The sequence below is a fragment of the Bufo gargarizans genome, chromosome 2 (assembly GCF_014858855.1).
Source record: "Bufo gargarizans isolate SCDJY-AF-19 chromosome 2, ASM1485885v1, whole genome shotgun sequence".
Lineage (NCBI taxonomy): Eukaryota > Metazoa > Chordata > Amphibia > Anura > Bufonidae > Bufo > Bufo gargarizans.
In genome coordinates this window covers 602570591-602591019 of record NC_058081.1, presented here as the reverse complement: position 1 = coordinate 602591019, position 20429 = coordinate 602570591, and the positions used below count along the sequence as shown (strand labels likewise).

General features: G+C 47.1%; 1 pseudogene; it reads right to left on the bottom strand.

Moving 5' to 3' along the window:
- LOC122928763 overlaps positions 1-20098 on the bottom strand; it is a 32386-nt pseudogene extending 12288 nt beyond the window's left edge.
- Between the last annotated feature and the right edge of the window lie 331 nt (positions 20099-20429).

The following is a 20429-nucleotide window of genomic DNA, read 5'->3' as shown; positions in this document are numbered from 1 at the left end:
GTCATCACCCCTCACATCTGTCTCTGTAGGGATATCCTCCTTATACTGGTCATCACCCCTCACATCTGTCTCTGTAGGAATGTCCTCCTTACACTGGTCATCACCCCTCACATCTGTCTCTGTAGGAATGTCCTCCTTACACTGGTCATCACCCCTCACATCTGTCTCTGTAGGAATGTCCTCCTTATATCTCTCATCACCCCTCACATCTGTCTCTGTAGGAATGTCCTCCTTACACTGGTCATCGCCCCTCACATCTGTCTCTGTAGGAATGTCCTCCTTATACTGGTCATCACCCCTCACATCTGTCTCTGTAGGAATGTCCTCCTCACACTGGTCATCACCCCTCACATGTGTCTCTGTATGAATGTCCTCCTAACACTGATCATCACTCCTCACATCTGTCTCTGTAGGAATGTCCTCCTTACACTGATCATCACCCCTCACATCTGTCTCTGTAGCATTAACATTCTTTATCCTGTTATAAATTATGTTAAATACTGTAAAAATCAGTGCATTGTCTAAAAAAATCTGCATGGAAAATGAAAAACTGGGAGTAAAGCATGCCAATATTTGGAGTACAACTATGCAAAAAGTGCTGCTCTCCAGTGTAAGTTTCATCCTAGTTCGCTTCTTTACTCCCTCCTCTGCAGCTCTGGTCTCTTTATTTTACCAAGGGAGGCAGGAGCTCGTCCCATGTGACTATCAAGCACCTGCATCTCCCAGAAGTGCGCTGCAGCCAGCTCTTTTTAGGCCCTTCTCCCGATTTCCTCTTCCTCACACACAGCCCCAGCGAGTCCCATAATAGATGCCCCCCTCCCCTCTAGCCCCACTGTCTAGAGAGATACAGCTATATACCTCCATGAATATACAAGTAGGGATGAAGTAAAGGAGTCTGCACTGCTTCTCCACGAGATGACTGCACCGGCACTGACAGGAGGAGGGAGCAGAGAAGATACTGAGCATGTGTCCATCCCTGAATGCAGGACCAGAATTTTAGCCAAAAGGATAAACAGCAGGGGGCGCTACCAGAAGGAAAGTGTAAAGTACAAAATAATGCAAACAATATTATTACAGCATGTACATTGTATTTAACCCTTTCTACGCCAGGCCAGTTTTCCCCTTCCTGCCCAGGCCATTTTTTGCAAATATGATGTGTCACTTTATGTAGTGAGTTCTATGGCACTGGTCGGGAAGTCACTTCTCACAGCTCCGTAATTTTACAGCGCTGGTCGGAAAGGGGTTAAACTCCATAAAACCTTATCATTGCACAGTTATACTTTTCAACCCTTTTAAGGCCTCATTTACACAACCATATAAGTTTTACAGTCTGCAAACTGCAGATCTGCGAAATATGAGTCAGGTCTGTGTGTCGCCGACCTGTGCACTTTGCAGCATCCGTATTTTCATTCCCAAAACAGTGGGAACATGTCCTATACTGGTCTGCAAAACGTGGACTCATAGTTCATGCGATCACAAAAAATGGCGGATGGCACATGGGCTGCATCCGTATTTTGTAGTTTCACCGTTTGTACACCGCACAATGGATACAGCCCAGTGCAGGGGGCCTAATTATCATGACAACCAAAAATAGAAACACAGAAGATTGACGGCAGAAAATGATGATTACTTACCGTTAATTCGATTTTCCACAGCGCATGACAGCACCACAAGAGGAGAGAGGATCCGCCCCCACAGACAGGAAACCTGCAGAATAAAAGGACGTACACTCTTCTCCTCAGTGTGATATCCAAGCATCGGAGGAAGGCCACCAACATAACGTTAGACAGTCAATAATAAATTCAGTTTAATAAGATTCTATATTTTTTTTTTTTGCTACACCCGTGTGAACATAAGATATCCATAAAGAACCAAAGAGAGGGAATATAAGGGTGCTGTCATGGGCTCTGGAAAATCTAATTACCGGTAAGTAATCATCATTTTTCCCTTCGCCCATGACAGCACCACGAGAGAATTACCAGAGGAAATTTCAGGGTGGGAGAGTAGAAAGAAGCACCTTTTCCCCAAAGGATGACCCAGAAGGAGAGGAGTTTAAATCAAGCCGATAGTGCTTAAAAAAGGTTGAAGGCGAAGACCAGGTGGCAGCTCTGCAAATATTCTCTATGGGAACCGAGGATCTTTCCGCCCAGGAGGTAGCCACTGCCCTGGTAGAGTGTGCCTTGAGAAACCGCTGGAGGAGATAACCCCCAAAGACAGGCAAGACAAGGAAATAGCTGAAACAATCCACCTAGCAATATAACTTTTAGAGGCTGCAAAACCCTTATTCACTCCTTGAAAAAGAATAAAGAGTGAAGAAGATTTGCGCCAATCTTTAGTGCGAGAAAGATAGTTAATCAAAGCCCTTCTGACGTCTAGGCAGTGAAGGGATTTCTCTTCTGACCCAGGGTTTTTAAACAGGGTAGGAAGAATATTCTCCTAATATCTATAAAATTTGGAAACAACTTTTGGAAGAAAAGTCGGATCTGGACGTATCACAACCTTGTCCTCTAAAATTGTGGTATAAGGAGGATTCATGGAAATGGCCTGAATCTCATTAATCCTGCGAGCAGATGTTAAAGCTATTAGGAGACATAACTTCAAGGTGAGACATTTTATGGAGCTGGATTCTATAGGTTCAAATGGAGGACGAGTTAAAGCCTTTAAAACTACATCTAAATCCCAAAGCGGAGGTCTAACTGAAGCTATCGGGGTGGATCTGTCCACTGCTCTAAAGAATCTAGATACCCATGGGCATCCTGCAATGTCCTGATTAAAAAGGGCCGACAGAGCTGAGACATGTACTTTTAAGGTATTTCCTGCTAGTCCCAGATCTAGACCCTTCTGAAGGAACTCCAATATTAGATAAATGGGAGCAGAAGATGGGATGTCATTAATCTGGATATGCGCAAAATCAAAAAATTTCTGCCACACTCTGGCGTAGATGGCTACTGTTACTTTCTTCCTACTCTTAAGAAGAGTCAAAATCAAGGCATCGGAAAATCCCTTCCTCCCTAGCATGTACCTTTCGAGTTCCAGGCAGTTAAGTGGAGATTTTTTTATGTCTGGATAGAATACTGAACCTTGGCTCAACTGACCCCGGATCTCTGGAAGGACCCATGGATCCAGGATTGACATGATCAGGAGCCACATGAACCAAGACTTTCTTGGCTAGAATGAAGCAATGAGGATAACCCTCGCCCCTTCTTCCCTGATTTTCCATAACACACGAGGAATCAAAGGAAGAGGAGGAAAGGCGTAGGGTCAGGGGAAATTTCCATTTCTGCATCAAGGAATCAGACAGATCTTTGTCCAGCTGTCCCCAGAGGGGTGTTATCTTCTTGAAAATGGATAGGTCTAGAGACCACTCGCCCTGAGAGAGAGGGTGACGACTGAGAAAGTCCGCCTGTCTGTTTTCCACGCCCCTCATATGTACCGCTGAGATCGACGCACATTCTTTTTCTGCTAGTAAGAGGATACTGTGGGCTTTCTGCATTAGAGTTCTGCACCTTGTGCCCCCGTTTGTTTAGGTACGAGACTACCATCTTGTTGTCCATCATAATTCTTAGATTTTTTTCCTCTTATTCTTGGAAGAGCAGAATTCATCGCTATAAAAGGGAAAAGAGAAAAGAGAGGAGGCAGCGCCTCTTGTCTAGAACCTCACAGCACTCGGTATAGACACAGAAGTTACTGGTTATGCTTTCCAGAAGGGGTTGTGAATGGTCACAACGCCTCCGAATAGCCTCGCTGGATGATTACCTGTCCAGTTTGCGGGAAAGGAGAGAACTGCGTCTGCTGCCCCTGGTCTGTATCCCTTGCCGTGGTCCGGTTGTCAGGATAGGTTTATGCAGAAAAGTGGAGAAAAATTAGACCATTCTCGGTGGCGCTGGTGCAGTAAAGGACTCGATGCTCAAGAAGTACCAATCAAGGTAATCTTTTTATTAAAGTTGGTCTACGCGTTTCGGGGGTAGAACACCCCCCTTCCTCAGGACAATAAAACTTATTACATTTAAAATACAGTGTTTCTAGTTCTTTTATGCACTCAGTTTGAGCGCAATGTGTGCAGGTCACATGGGCGGAGGGGAGGCCGGGGGAGTGAGTGTTTGTCCGGTCGCTAGGATACCCGACACTCCCCCAGGGGCAGGTGGCCAATCGTTTTTCTTTTTGGGTTGTTCTGGTGCCCTATAGTCCCTCCTCCTGGCGTGTCATAGGTGGTAGTTGTCCCGATTGGTCTAGCATCCGTGTGACGTCCCTGGGGTGGTGCTTGGATGACGTGGCTGGGGCCGCCCATCGATGATGTCAGTGGGCCGATCTTTCTGTGCGGCATCTGGATCGCATCAGAGGGAGAGGCGGTGCTCAGCTGACGTGTTATTTCTGGTCTGCCGCTGGTCCAACCAGCGGCAGCCCAGAACTTACACGTCAGCTGAGCACCGCCTCTCCCTCTGATGCGATCCAGATGCCGCACAGAAAGATCGGCCCACTGACATCATCGATGGGCGGCCCCAGCCACGTCATCCAAGCACCGCCCCAGGGACGTCACACGGATGCTAGACCAATCGGGACAACTACCACCTATGACACGCCAGGAGGAGGGACTATAGGGCACCAGAACAACCCAAAAAGAAAAACGATTGGCCACCTGCCCCTGGGGGAGTGTCGGGTATCCTAGCGACCAGACAAACACTCACTCCCCCGACCTCCCCTCCGCCCATGTGACCTGCACACATTGCGCTCAAACTGAGTGCATAAAAGAACTAGAAACACTGTATTTTAAATGTAATAAGTTTTATTGTCCTGAGGAAGGGGGATGTTCTACCCCCGAAACGCGTAGACCAACTTTAATAAAAAGATTACCTTGATTGGTACTTATTGCGCATCGAGTCCTTTACTGCACCAGCGCCACCGAGAATGGTCTAATTTTTCTCCAGAATTAATCGCTAGGCTCACGGCCATCAGCTCCTTCAGGTTGATGGAGCCTCTTTCTTGGATACTTTCCCAACAATCTTGAAGGGAGATCTCCTGAATGCGATCTCCCCACCCCCAGGGACTTGCGTTCGTAGTCAGACAAATCAGATCTTCAAGCTTCCACGGAACACCCTGAATTAGATTTTCCCTCTCCAGCCATGTCAAGCTTTGAAGAGTCTGATCTGATATCCTTATTTTTACATCTAGGGAGCTGTTTTCCTCCGAAAGAGACAGGATTTCCCACTGGAGCGCCCTTGAGTGGAGTTGTGCCCATCTTACCGCTGGAATACAAGATGTGAGGGATCCAAGGATAGACATCCCTTTCCTTATTGAGGTCACCGGATTTCTGATCAGGAGCCTAGTTTTTTTGTGGATGAGAATTACTTTTTCTTCTGGCAAAAAACAGCTCTGGCAAGAAGAATCTAAAATCAATCCCAGAAAAGACTGTCTTCTGGTGGGATGCGGTCTTGATTTTTCTTGATTTAAAATCCATCCTAATCTGTTCAGGATCTCTGATACCGCAGCTACTGCTTTTTTACAGGCATTTTCTGTTTTTCCTACAATCAGAAAATCATCCAGGTATGGTATGAAAAGAATATCCCTCTCCCTTATATGAGCCGCCATCTCTGCGATTATTTTCGTAAACACTCTTGGAGCCATGGATAGGCCAAAGAACTGAATCTAAAAATGCCGTAACTGACCCCCTATTCTGACTGCGACTCTTAGGAATTTCTGATGCCCTGCAAAAATTGGAACGTGATAGTATGCGTCCTTGAGATCGAGTACTGCCATGAAGCAGCGAGGAGAAAGAAGCTTTATGACCGATTTTATAGTTTCCATTTAGAACTTTTTGATCTGAAGAAAATGATTCAATCTCTTTAGGTTTATTATAGTTCTGAATGAACCATCCTTTTTTTTATTTTTTACTAAAAACGGAGGGAATAAAATACCTCGCCTTTTTCCTCCTCTGCTACCGGGAATAAAATCGATTTTTCTACAAATTTTAGAACCTCGCTTTCCATGGCCGAATTTCCTAGAGCTGATACTTGATCTTTTAGTAACATAGTATATAAGGCAGAAAAAAGACATTCGTCCATCCAGTTCGGCCTGTTATCCTGCAAGTTGATCCAGGAGGAAGGCAAAAAAACCCTGTGAGGTAGAAGCCAATTTTCCTCACTTTAGGGGAATAAAAAGTCCTTCCCGACTCCAATCAGGCAATCAGAATAACTCCCTGGATCCCCGACCCCTCTCTAGTAGCTATAGCCTGTAATATTATTACACTCCAGAAATACATCCAGGCCCCTCCTGAATTCCTTTATTGTACTCACCATCACCACCTCCTCAGGCAGAGAGCTCCATAGTCTCACTGCTCTTACCGTAAAGAGTCCATAGTCTCACTGCTCTTACCGTAAAGAGTCCATAGTCTCACTGCTCTTACAGTATAGAGTCCATAGTCTCACTGCTCTTACAGTATAGAGTCCATAGTCTCACTGCTCTTACAGTATAGAGTCCATAGTCTCACTGCTCTTACAGTAAAGAGTCCATAGTCTCACTGCTCTTACAGTATAGAGTCCATAGTCTCACTGCTCTTACAGTAAAGAGTCCATAGTCTCACTGCTCTTACCGTAAAGAATCCTCTTCTATGTTTGTGTACAAACCTTCTTTCCTCCAGACGCAGAGGATGTCCCCTCGTCACAGTCACAGTCCTGGGGATAAATAGATGATGGGATAGATCTCTGTACTGATCCCTGATATATTTATACATATTAATTAGATCTCCTCTCAGTCGTCTTTTTTCTAAAGTGAATAACCCTAATTTTGATAATCTTTCAGGGTACTGTAGTTGCCCCATTCCAGTTATTACTTTAGTTGCCCTCCTCTGGACCCTCTCCAGCTCTGCTATGTCTGCCTTGTTTACAGGAGCCCAGAACTGTACACAGTCCTCCATGTGTGGTCTGACCAGTGATGTGTACAGTGGTAGGACTATGTTCTCATCACGGGCATCTATGCCCCTTTTGATGCAACCCATTATCTTATTGGCCTTGGCAGCAGCTGCCTGACACTGGTTTTTGCAGCTTAGTTTGCTGTTTATTAAAATTCCTAGATCTTTTTCCATGTCAGTGTTACCGAGTGTTTTACCATTTAGTATGTACGGGTGACTTGCATTATTCCTTCCCATGTGCATAACTTTACATTTGTCAGTGTTAAACCTCATCTGCCACTTATCTGCCCAAGCCTCCAATCTATCCAGATCGCTCTGTAGTATATATATATATATATATATATATACACACACACACACACACAGTATACTGTCCTCTGTAGTATATATATATATATATATATATACACACACACACACAGTATACTGTCCTCTGTAGTATATATATACAGTATACTATCCTCTGTAGTGTATATATACACAGTATACTGTCCTCTTCAGTATTAATTACTTTACACAGTTTAGTGTCATCTGCAAAAATTGATACTTTACTATGCAAGCCTTCTACAAGATCATTAATAAATATATTGAAGAGAATAGGGCCCAATACTGACCCCTGAGGTACCCCACTAGTGACAGTGACCCCTCCAGTACTGACCCCTGAGGTACCCCACTAGTGACAGTGACCCCTCCAGTACTGACCCCTGAGGTACCCCACTAGTGACAGTGACCCAATCTGAGTATGTACCATTAATAACCACCCTCTGTTTTCTATCATTGAGCCAGTTACTTACCCACATACAGACGTTTTCTCCCAGTCCGAGCATTCTCATTTTATATACTAACCTTTTATGTGGTTCAGTGTCAAATGCTTTGGAGAAGTCCAGATATACGACATCCATTGATTCGCCGCTGTCAAGTCTAGAACTTACCTCCTCATAGAAACTGATTACATTAGTCTGACATGACCGATCCCTCATGAAGCCATGATGATATGGCGGTATTTGCTTATTTCCATTGAGATGCTCTAATATAGCATCCCTCAGAAAACCTTCAAACAGTTTACCCACAACAGATGTTAAACTTACCGGCCTATAGTTTCCAGGCTCTGTCTTTGGCCCCTTTTTGAATATTGGCACCACATTTGCCATGCGCCAATCCTGTGGGACATTCCCTGTCAGTATAGAATCTGCAAATATCAGAAATAAGGGTCTGGCTATGACATTACTTAATTCCCTTAGGATACGGGGGTGTATGCCATCCGGTCCTGGCGATTTGTCTATTTTAATCTTTTTAAGTCGCTGATGTACTTCTTCCTGGGTCAGACAGGACACTTTTAATGGGGAATTTATTTCAACATTCGGCATGTCATCTGACAATTTATTTTCCTCAGTGAATACATTGGAGAAAAAAATATTTAACAGCTTTGCTTTCTCCTCGTCGCTCTCTGCGACTCCCCCCTCATTACTCTTTAACGGGCCGACACCTTCAGATTTATACTTTTTAACATTTATATAATTGAAGAACATTTTAGGGTTAGTTTTACTCTCTTTGGCAATTAATCTCTCAGTCTCTAGTTTGGCCGCTTTTATTAGTTTTTTACATGTTCTATAGTTTTTCAATGCTTCCTCGCTCCCCTCCTGTTTTAGTGTTTTATATGCTTTCTTTTTGTCATTTATTGCTTTCTTTACAGTTCTGTTTATCCACATTGGTTTCTTTTTGTTCCTTAACCTTTTATTCCCATACGGTATGTACCTCTCACAATGAGATTTTAGGATGCTTTTAAAGATATCCCATTTTGTGGCTGTATTTTTATTTGTGAGGACTTTGTCCCATTTAGTTAGGCCTATGGCCTTTGTTAGTTGGCTAAATTTAGCTTTTTTGACGTTTGGTATTTTTGTTCCTCCCTGTAGAAACACTCTTTTGAATGATAATTGGAAGGTTATTACTTTGTGGTCACTATTTCCCAGGTGTCCCCCGACCTGCACGTCTGTTGTTCTGTCAGGCCTATTGGTTAATACTAAGTCCAGTATGGCCGTCCCTCTAGTCGGGTCCTGAACCAGTTGGGAGACGTAATTGTCTTTGGTTATTGCCAAGAACCTGTTTCCTTTATGAGATGTACAGCTCTCAGTTTCCCAGTCTATATCTGGGTAGTTGAAGTCCCCCATAATAACCACCTCATTATGATTTGCCGCCTCGTCTATCTCGTTTAGTAGTAGATTTTCTGTGGACTCCGGTATATTAGGTGGTTTATAGTAAACTCCTATTAGTAATTTATTATTGTTTTTGCCTCCATGTATTTCTACCCACAGTGACTCCACATGTTCATGTCCCTCACTTATATCTTCTCGGACTGTGGGCTTTAGACAGGACTTTACATAAAGGCAGACCCCCCCCCCCCCCCTCTCCGGTTTTGACGATCCTTTCTAAACAGACTGTAACCTTGTACATTAACTGCCCAGTCATAGCTATCATCTAGCCATGTCTCAGTTATTCCCCACTGTCATAGCTATCATCCAGCCGTGTCTCAGTTATTCCCACTGTCATAGCCATCATCCAGCCGTGTCTCAGTTATTCCCACTGTCATAGCTATCATCCAGCCGTGTCTCAGTTATCCCCACTGTCATAGCTATCATCCAGCCGTGTCTCAGTTATCCCCACTGTCATAGCTATCATCCAGCCGTGTCTCAGTTATCCCCACTGTCATAGCTATCATCCAGCCGTGTCTCAGTTATCCCCACTGTCATAGCTATCATCCAGCCGTGTCTCAGTTATTCCCACTGTCATAGCCATCATCCAGCCGTGTCTCAGTTATTCCCACTATGTCATAGTCCTCCTCACACATCACTAACTCCAGTTAACCAGTTTTATTAGTCAGGCTTCTGGCATTAATATACATACATTTGAGAGGTTTATGTATATTTTTTACTCTACACCTTTCCTTCTGAACTGTTCTAGTCCCTCCTTCCATTCCTCCCCCAGTCTCTATCTGCACTATCTTCCCATTCTATAACATAATTACCCTCCCCCCCAGTCCCTAGTTTAAACACTCCTCCAACCTTCTAGCCATCTTCTTCCCCAACACAGATGCCCCTTCCCCATTGAGGTGCAGCCCGTCCCTACGATAGAGCCTGTAGCCGATAGAGAAGTCGGCCCAGTTCTCCAGGAACCCAAACCCCTCCTTCCTACACCAGTTCTTGAGCCACTTGTTAATTTCCCTAATCTCCTGCTGCCTCTCTTGTGTGGCCCATGGTACAGGTAGTATTTCGGAAAATACTACCTTGGAGGTCCTTGCCCTCAGCTTTTCTAATTCAGAATCTTACTGGAGCAGCCAGATGGAATTTTAATTTTAACCCATTGAGAATGGAGTCTAGAATTCACTAACTTAACAAAATCTGGGACCAGGCTGCAGAGAAATTTTTTAATCTGCCCCCACCTGACTTCCGGCATCATTGTTGATCCTGTTTATTTTTATCTCCAAAGGACTGATTGAAGAAATAACTTCTACCTCTCCTTTGGTTCTGGAACCTGTCCTTCCTGGACTTTTTATCTGATTCCTGCTTACTTTTGAAGAGGCGAAAGGAACGGTTAAACCTATTCTTAGAGGGGAAAGAGCTCTGGAACCCCGGAAATTTTCTCTTTTTATCCGCAGCCTTATCTAATAAGTCATCCAGAGTTGACCCGAACAGGTATTCCCCTTCACAGGGGACACCACATAGTTTGTTGTCAGATGGGAGATCTCCGCCCCAATTGTTTAACCAAAGCGCTCTTTGTGCCGAATTTGACAAGGCGGCAGATTTGGCCTCCAATCTGACAGAATCAGCAGAGGCATCTGCCAGGAAGTCAGACGCTTTTTAATTGTTGGCAGGGATGATAAATGATCTCTTCCCTGGGGCATCTGTTCTTTAGCTGATTTTCTAATTCAGAGAGCGAGACTATAAGGGACCGGGCCATACAGGTAGAGGCTATACTTGGTCTGAAGGAAGAAGTGGATGCCTCCCAAGCCCCTTTTAAAAAAGGTATCGGCTTTTCTATCTAATGGGTCCTTCAAAATCCCCATATCATTAAAGGGAAGAGCCGTCTTCCTTGAAACTTTAGAGATCGCTACAACTATCCTGGGAGCCTTATTCCATGTAGCAGAATCTTCTTCTTTAAAGGGGTATTTACTCTTAATATTTTCTGAGATGTAAACCTTCCTGTTAGGCTTTCTCCATTCTCCTTTTATTAGGGCAGAAACATTCTTGTGAACTGGGAAAGTGCTGTGGTGTCTGGATTCTAGACCACCAAACATAATGTCCTGTATAGACCAGGGCTCTTTTGTCTCCTCAATGCCCATAGTCGAGCGTACAGCTTTCAGGAGTTTTTCCGTATCTTCTATGGGAAAACATGGTCTACCACTAATCTCACCATCTGCAGAGGAAGATAGAGATGAATCATCATAATGTCCAAATAAAGAAAAGTGTATCTCCTCTTCCTCAGAGTCAGATGATAAATGTTCTTGTACAGACTCATGGCGCCTCATTTTAGGATCTTTCTCCCCCAAGACTTTTTTGGATGACAGTAGAATTAACCTCTGATCTGACTAATGCCTGGAGACATTTATAAAAAGATGGCGATTCTTCAGCCACTGTTCTATCAATCCAGGACTGACACATTTTCTTTTCCCAATCCGAAGACAACCCAGTTTTACACAGAGCAAATTCCTTATTCTTCCTCTTAGTGACCACTTTCCTAGGTTTTGTCTGAAATTACATTAATACAACTGTATCAGCATAAGGAAGCATAACATAATGCCCCAAAACACTCACCCCCTCAGAGGTACCAACACTGGAGGGACTGCAGACTCCTCAGTGAGTTTGTCCTTCTCCATGCTTCCTGTTGCTGGTAACTAAAGCGCTGCTTAGGACGCCAGTCTGTACCTCAAAGCGCGCCCTACTCATAGGGGCTCCTGAGATAATGTCACATCCAATCAGGGTGGATAAAAATCAATGATTTAAAAAAAATAAATAAAAAAAAATCTGATTTGTTTTATTTAAATCAGATTTTTTTATATAAAATGCTTTTCGAGGAAAATATATTACCATCCAAAGGTTATTTCATTATGAAATAAAGATTACCTTTTTTAATTATGTAGAATAAGGCTGTATATGTTAAATTTTTTGTTAAATCCCATTAATCCATTCACGATGTCATGCTCTTCCAGAGGTTTTTGTAAGATTACTGGGTAGTTTCTCTGCCTACAAGATATTATCACAGATGCTTGGTTTAATTTTGGAGTTCTCAAAACTGAATTTATAACATGAAAAGAGTTGAGAAAAAGATCTTAATCCTAACTTCTACAAACCTATAAATACAGAATCAACCCCTTCAGTGCCTAAGTTTAAAGTTCAGTGAATAGAATATAAACAATATTTTTCTGATTGTTTGGAGTGGAATAGATCTGCACAAGAAGAAAGTGAAACTAAGTGTAAGGAGGAAAAGGCAAGCAGACAAGGAGTACTACAAAATGAAAGTGAACTTTCTGAGCACAGTACTGCACAGCCACAGACAGACAAGTCTTTGGATCTTTTTGTGTGTATGACCTGAGGTTTATCACATTCTTTCCTTGGAGGAAAAAAAACTATAATGGCAGCAGGCCGTAAAAGAGACCCAGTTTGGCAATATTTTATTGAAGTTCCTTTACCCATCGGTAAGGCAGGCATGCGTGCAAAATGCAAACACTGCAACAAAGAAATGCAAGGCCTGGTGGCCCGAATGAGGCAACATCACGAGATGTGCTGTGATGAAGATGACCAAAGAAACACATTTTTCTCCTTCCTAAGTACAACAGAAAAATTGTCCAAATATGAATCTTTATGTAAAAAACTATGAATTAAATCAAGCCTTACTGACTAGTGATTTAAATCGCGATTTAAATCGGTTTGATTTAAATCAAATCCACCCTGCATCCAACGCTGCGAGACGATCACGTGACCTCCCTGCTTTCCCTGAAATTCTCACTGCCGGAAGCTCCTCTTCTTCCCCCTGGGGTTCAGCGTCTGTGCTTCTGGACCATTTATCTAGTGCGGATGAATCTTCTCCATGTTACAAACCCCTCCAGGAACGTCAACCCTCTTACATACTCAGAATGCACCCCATTAACAACAAGCCTCTGATATCTGTCCAACAGCCGAGCGCAGATCCACTGGACTATCCGCGGATTAAGTCCAATCTTCAGCCATTTATCTGTCAGCTTTGGCTGTGGCTTTGTATCAAAGGCTTTGCTAAAATCCAGGCCAGCAACATCCATGGAACCTTCTTCGTAGTCAAAGAAATCTATAAGATTAGTCTGACATGATCGGCCCTCGGAGCAGCCATGCTGTTTTACGGCCAGTACATTGTTAGTTTTTAGGTGGTCGATTATCTTCTTTTTCAGAAGGGTTTCCATCATTTTACTACTACAGATGTTAGGCTCACTGGTCTGTGTTTTCTCCCCGCACCCGGTTGTAGCTCTCAATAACTGATGGAAATTACTGAAGTGTGAACTCGGCCTAAGAGGGACTGGTTAAACAAATCAAGTCACAGACTGGAGTTCTTTAAGAACTCAGATGCCATCTGGCCCCATGGCCTTGTTAGACTTTAAAGGGGGTTATCTCATCTCAGACATTGGGGGCATATCGCTAGGATATGCTCCCATTGTCTTATAGGTGCGGGTCCCACCGCTGGGACCCGCACCTATATCGCGAACGAAGTCATGCAAGGTGGTAGCTGGAGGTCTCCGGTCCAGCCACCACCAAGCCCGGTCCCCATAGAAGTGAATGGGAGCACACCACGCATGACTGCCCATCGCTCCCATTCACTTCTATGGGCTCAAGGAAAATAGCTATTTTTGCCGGCCCCATAGAAAATGAATGGAGGGCAAATACGCATGCACAGTGCGCTCTCCTTCACTTTCGGAGCTCCGTGTCCCAGCGGTTGGACCCGCACCTATAAAAAAAATGGGGGCATACCCTAGCAATACGCCCCCATTGTTTGTCATGAGACAACCCCTTTGAGCCTCTGAAATCCCTGAAGCTCCTCTCTTACGACTGTAACTGCCCTGCCCATACAAGTGACGATTCTAAGAGCTGCCGACTCAAAATATTAAACAAAAGGAGATATTCAGACGCTCAGCCATAGCCTGATCCCCATTTCTGATTGTTGTAATGGTAGTTTTTCTTCTATCACTGATAGACCTGAAGAAGGCTTTATCTCTTGGCTTCACTTCTAGTCTTTAGACTTCCTATATGCTTCTTCTCATCTTTTACTATATTTGTTACTTCTCTAGTAAACCTGGGAGGGCTCTTCTTCCTTTTACTAATCTGTCTGACATATAGTTTGGTTGCCTTTAAGACGACCACTTTTAATGGAGTCCACTGGGTGCTCGCTCCTGCTGCTTTATCCTCCCCCAATTCCTTGAAGTTCTTCTTTCTAAAGTCTAATACTTTGGTTGTAGTGTAGGATCGTTCCCATAAACATTAGTCATCGCTGGAACCCAAATGTTCCTCCACATGAACCTCCGACACCAGATCTCTACGACTAGTTTCACACTAGCATTGGAAGATCCGGCAGGGAACAGCCTACTGGGTCTCTCTGGATCTGCCAAAAGCCACTGCGTTCCCGTCCGGGCTACTTACCGCTGCACGCAGTGGATTCCAGCAATGCCGGATCCAGAGAGACCCGCAGACTGTTCTCCGGATCTCACAATACTAGCGTGAAGCTAGCCTAAACCTAGAACGTCCTCTCCTCTGTGGGGGATGTGACGAGCTGCTGCTCCTGTAAGTGCATCCATTAGATTCCTGCTCCTACATGTAAGAGCACTGGAAATATCCCAGTCTACACCAGTCACCCATAACTACAAGATCCCCCTTTAATGCCATTTCAAAAATGTCATCCACCAAGTTGATATGGTAATCCTTACTTTGCCCTGGAGGCCAATACCCCCCCCCCCCCCCGCACCAGTTCTAATATAACTCCCTCCTTCATCTGCATCCAGCTCTGAACTACCCCCCCGACAACCTGAGCCGACTGTCTGCAGGTCTCCCAGAAGCTGCACCTAGATGGCGGCTCACAGCCAAAAACCTTGTACACATGCATCCTCGGCAAAGCTGGACACACAGGCGTGTCGGGGGCGGGGGTGGCGCTTCTATCAATACAGATGGAAGTGTTTATTGCTAGAGCCCCAATAAACTTCTCGCTGACCGATCTGCTCCCCGCGCTCCTTCCCTTCTCTGCTTCAACATTCAGACACAGATCGCGCTGCCGGACCGTGTAGGAGGATACGGTAATCTGGTTGTGCTCCTCCCACACAGCACTGCAGCGCCAGCTGTGCCAACAGGGGAGCACAGAGAGGGCATTACCACTCTCAGGGGGGGGGGCACAGAGAGGGCATCACCACTCTCAGGGGGGGCACAGAAAGGGCATTACCACTCAGGGGGGGCACAGAAAGGGCATTACCACTCTCAGGGGGGCACAGAGAGGGCATTACCACTCTCAGGGGGGGCACAGAGAGGGCATTACTACTCTCAGGGGGGGCACAGAGAGGGCATCACCACTCTCAGGGGGGGCACAGAGAGGGCATTACCACTCAGGGGGGGCACAGAGAGGGCATTACCACTCTCAGGGGGGGCACAGAGAGGGCATTACCACTCTCAGGGGGGCACAGAGAGGGCATTACCACTCTCAGGGGGGGCACAGAGAGGGCATTACCACTCTCAGGGGGGGCACAGAGAGGGCATTACCACTCTCAGGGGGGGCACAGAGAGGGCATTACCACTCTCAGGGGGGGCACAGAGAGGGCATTACCACTCTCAGGGGGGGCACAGAGAGGGCATTACCACTCTCAGGGGGGGCACAGAGAGGGCATTACCACTCTCAGGGGGGGCACAGAGAGGGCATTACCACTCTCAGGGGGGCACAGAGAGGGCATTACCACTCTCAGGGGGCACAGAGAGGGCATTACCACTGTTCGGTGGGCAAAAAGAGGGCATTAGTACTCTGTGGGGGCACAGAGGGGACATTACTACTCTGTGGGGGCACAGAGGGGGCATTACTACTCTGTGGGGGGCATAGAGAAGGCATTACTACTCTGTGGGGGGCACAGAGAAGGCATTACTACTCTGTGGGGGGCACAGAGAAGGCATTACTACTCTGTGGGGGGCACAGAGAAGGCATTACTACTCTGTGGGGGGCACAGAGAAGGCATTACTACTCTGTGGGGGGCACAGAGAAGGCATTACTACTCTGTGGGGGGCACAGAGAAGGCATTACTACTCTGTGGGGGGCACAGAGAAGGCATTACTACTCTGTGGGGGGCACAGAGAAGGCATTACTACTCTGTGGGGGGCACAGAGAAGGCATTACTACTGTATAGAGGCACAGAGAGGGCATTACTACTCTGAGGGGAGCTGTCATGGCCTTTGGTTTGCGCTGTGACACTGTTGCCACACTTGCGGTTGCCGGTGGTAACGTGTGGTTTGGTATGCTTGTGTGTGCACTTCCCCTTTAAGTGGCTTCTTTCCTCTGTCTGGTGTTGGAAGGGTTAACTCCTTTCCTAGTGTTTTGTGAACACTGGGTCTATGTGTGTGCGGCTGCTTGGGCTATTTAGCCTCTGCTGGATGCCTGAAGCTGGGTTTTCCTCCAGCCTTGGTGTGTGCTGGTGGTTCACTGTTCCTGGCTTTTACCATCTGTCCAGTGAGGGGCCCCCTTGTGATTACTGATGTTATTATGGTGTCTCTTTCCCTTCTTATCTGTTGGTTTGTGTGGGTTATGTTCAGGGCGTGTTGTATGTCTTATGTTGTGTTATATGGCTGGTGATGTTTGGTGTCCAGCATGTTTGCTAGACTTTCCCCTGTCTCACGTTTATTGCAGCTATGGGTGTCCTGGGTTCCTGTGTGGTTGTGGTTTGTGCTGTGTCCTTTAATGTTGGTGTGGACACCAGCACTAGTGCACGGGTTCCAGTCAGTGTGTCTGTGGCAGGTAAGTGTGTTACTGGTCTTGCTTACCTGCCTACTCCATATGCTGTATGTGTTCCCCTCTCCTGGCAGCCTGGCCTCAGAGAGAGACTCCTGTTCCTCCATGACTGGGATGAACAGGTTGTCTCTTCCCGGCTCCTTGGTCAGGGATTACCAGGGCGACTCAGAGTCTCTAGGAAACCAGAGCATGAGCCGTCCTACCATCGGGGTCCGCTCATATGGTGAGGAGTCAGGGAGAGGATTAGGTACGCTGTAGGAGGTGACCTGCTCCCTTATTACTCCTTTTGGCCAGGCTGATCCCCTTTTACCCTTTGACACCGTACGGTCGGGGGTTTCCCCCACTCCCCACCGTGACAGGGGCACAGAGAGGGCATTACTACTGAGAGGGGCACAGAGCAGGCATTACTACTAAGAGGGGCACAGAGAGGGCATTACTACTGAGAGGGGCACAGAGCGGGCATTACTACTGAGAGGGGCACAGAGCGGGCATTACTACTGAGAGGGGCACAGAGCGGGCATTACTACTGAGAGGGGCACAGAGCGGGCATTACTACTGAGAGGGGCACAGAGCGGGCATTACTACTGAGAGGGGCACAGAGCGGGCATTACTAATGTGTAGGGGCACAAATGTGAACAGACATATTTAAATTAATGGGTATATTTGCAGTCAATGGAAAATGTGGACAGCGCACATCAGTGAAAAACGGAAATGTGGACGAGGGCTGAGGCACGCCACTGGCCGGACATGCTGCAGGTGGTTTCCGTGGAAGAGATCGGCTTCTACCAGATGCATCCGGACTTGTTCCTCTCAGGGACATAAACCTATTGGCTCCTTATTCCCACCATGGGTCTCCATAGTCAAAGACTTGTAGGAAGAAGCAGAGAACATGGAGCGTCTGTGGTCGGCTGTAATCCCGCCATCTCCAGCTCATTACACCAGTATAAACCTAGAATAGTACTGGATAAAACAAGAGCACAAGGCGTCCTCCTACAGAGGACGGTGACATCTCCATTACCTGACCGTCCTGTGGAAGGAGAGGACGCGGACATCTCTCTGGTGTTGTCCTCTGACTGGATCTCTCTGCAGGAGACACAGAGACTGGACTCAGACTTTACAGACAAAGAATTCCAGGACATTTGTATTTAGTCCTGTCCGTTACCTGGAGATGTGAGGGGCTGGCCCTCCTCCATCATCAGCTCCTTCTACAGCCCTCCTGTCCTCCTCCATCATCAGCTCCTTCTACAGCCCTCCTGTCCTCCTCCATCATCACCTCCTTCTACAGCCCTCCTGTCCTCCTCCATCATCACCTCCTTCTACAGCCCTCCTGTCCTCCTCCATCATCACCTCCTTCTACAGCCCTCCTGTCCTCCTCCATCATCACCTCCTTCTACAGCCCTCCTGTCCTCCTCCATCATCACCTCCTTCTACAGCCCTCCTGTCCTCCTCCATCATCACCTCCTTCTACAGCCCTCCTGTCCTCCTCCATCATCACCTCCTTCTACAGCCCTCCTGTCCTCCTCCATCATCACCTCCTTCTACAGCCCTCCTGTCCTCCTCCATCATCACCTCCTTCTACAGCCCTCCTGTCCTCCTCCATCATCACCTCCTTCTACAGCCCTCCTGCCCTCCTCCATCATCACCTCCTTCTACAGCCCTCCTGCCCTCCTCCATCATCACCTCCTTCTACAGCCCTCCTGCCCTCCTCCATCATCACCTCCTTCTACAGCCCTCCTGCCCTCCTCCATCATCACCTCCTTCTACAGCCCTCCTGCCCTCCTCCATCATCACCTCCTTCTACAGCCCTCCTGCCCTCCTCCATCATCACCTCCTTCTACAGCCCTCCTGCCCTCCTCCATCTTCACCTCCTTCTACAGCCCTCCTGCCCTCCTCCATCATCACCTCCTTCTACAGCCCTCCTGTCCTCCTCCATCATCACCTCCTTCTACAGCCCTCCTGTCCTCCTCCATCATCACCTCCTTCTACAGCCCTCCTGTCCTCCTCCATCATCACCTCCTTCTACAGCCCTCCTGTCCTCCTCCATCATCACCTCCTTCTACAGCCCTCCTGTCCTCCTCCATCATCACCTCCTTCTACAGCCCTCCTGTCCTCCTCCTTCTACAGCCCTCCTGTCCTCCTCCATCATCACCTCCTTCTACAGCCCTCCTGTCCTCCTCCTTCTACAGCCCTCCTGTCCTCCTCCATCATCACCTCCTTCTACAGCCCTCCTGTCCTCCTCCATCATCACCTCCTTCTACAGCCCTCCTGTCCTCCTCCATCATCACCTCCTTCTACAGCCCTCCTGTCCTCCTCCATCATCACCTCCTTCTACAGCCCTCCTGTCCTCCTCCATCATCACCTCCTTCTACAGCCCTCCTGTCCTCCTCCATCATCACCTCCTTCTACAGCCCTCCTGTCCTCCTCCATCATCACCTCCTTCTACAGCCCTCCTGTCCTCCTCCATCATCACCTCCTTCTACAGCCCTCCTGTCCTCCTCCATCATCACCTCCTTCTACAGCCCTCCTGTCCTCCTCCATCATCACCTCCTTCTACAGCCCTCCTGTCCTCCTCCATCATCACCTCCTTCTACAGCCCTCCTGTCCTCCTCCTCCCGCTGTCTGGACATCATACACTGCACTACTGACGCATCAGCTGCCACAGACATCATACACTGCACTACTGAAGCATCAACTGCCACAGACATCATACACTGCACTACTGAAGCATCAACTGCCACAGACATCATACACTGCACTACTGAAGCATCAGCTGTGACAGACATCATACACTGCACTACTGAAGCATCAGCTGTGACAGACATCACACACTGCACTACTGAAGCATCAGCTGTGACAGACATCACACACTGCACTACTGAAGCATCAGCTGTGACAGACATCACACACTGCACTACTGAAGCATCAGCTGTGACAGACATCACACACTGCACTACTGAAGCATCAGCTGTGACAGACATCACACACTGCACTACTGAAGCATCAACTGCGACAGACATCATACACTGCACTACTGAAGCACCAGCTGTGACAGACATCACACACTGCACTACTGCCTGCGGCTCCCGGCCCCCCGGTACCTACTCCTCATGCCGGGGCTCTCCCTCCCGCTGTCCAGACATCAGAGCCTTTTTACAGGACGTTTCCAGCAGAACTTCCTCTTTCCCTCAGGTTCCTGGAGTTTTCCTCTCCCAGCATGCTTTGCGGTGTGACGTCACAGGGCTGGCCCCGCCCGGCACACTGGTCAGTCAGCACTAGCCCCGCCCCCTACACCTCCGGCGGCCATGTTAGTACACCCAGACATGGCTCCTGCTCCTCTCCTCACATCATTGAGGGCCACAGGCGCTTCCCTCACCCTCTCCAGAGCCCCAAACACCGGGAGCGGCCAGCACAGCCGTATCTAAGCCTCTCATGTGAGATACAGCCTGCTGAGCCTGGATCACAGCTTCTCTTGTGTGATACTGTCTGCTGAGCTGTGTATCTAATCCTATTCTGTGTGATACTGTCTGCTGAGCTG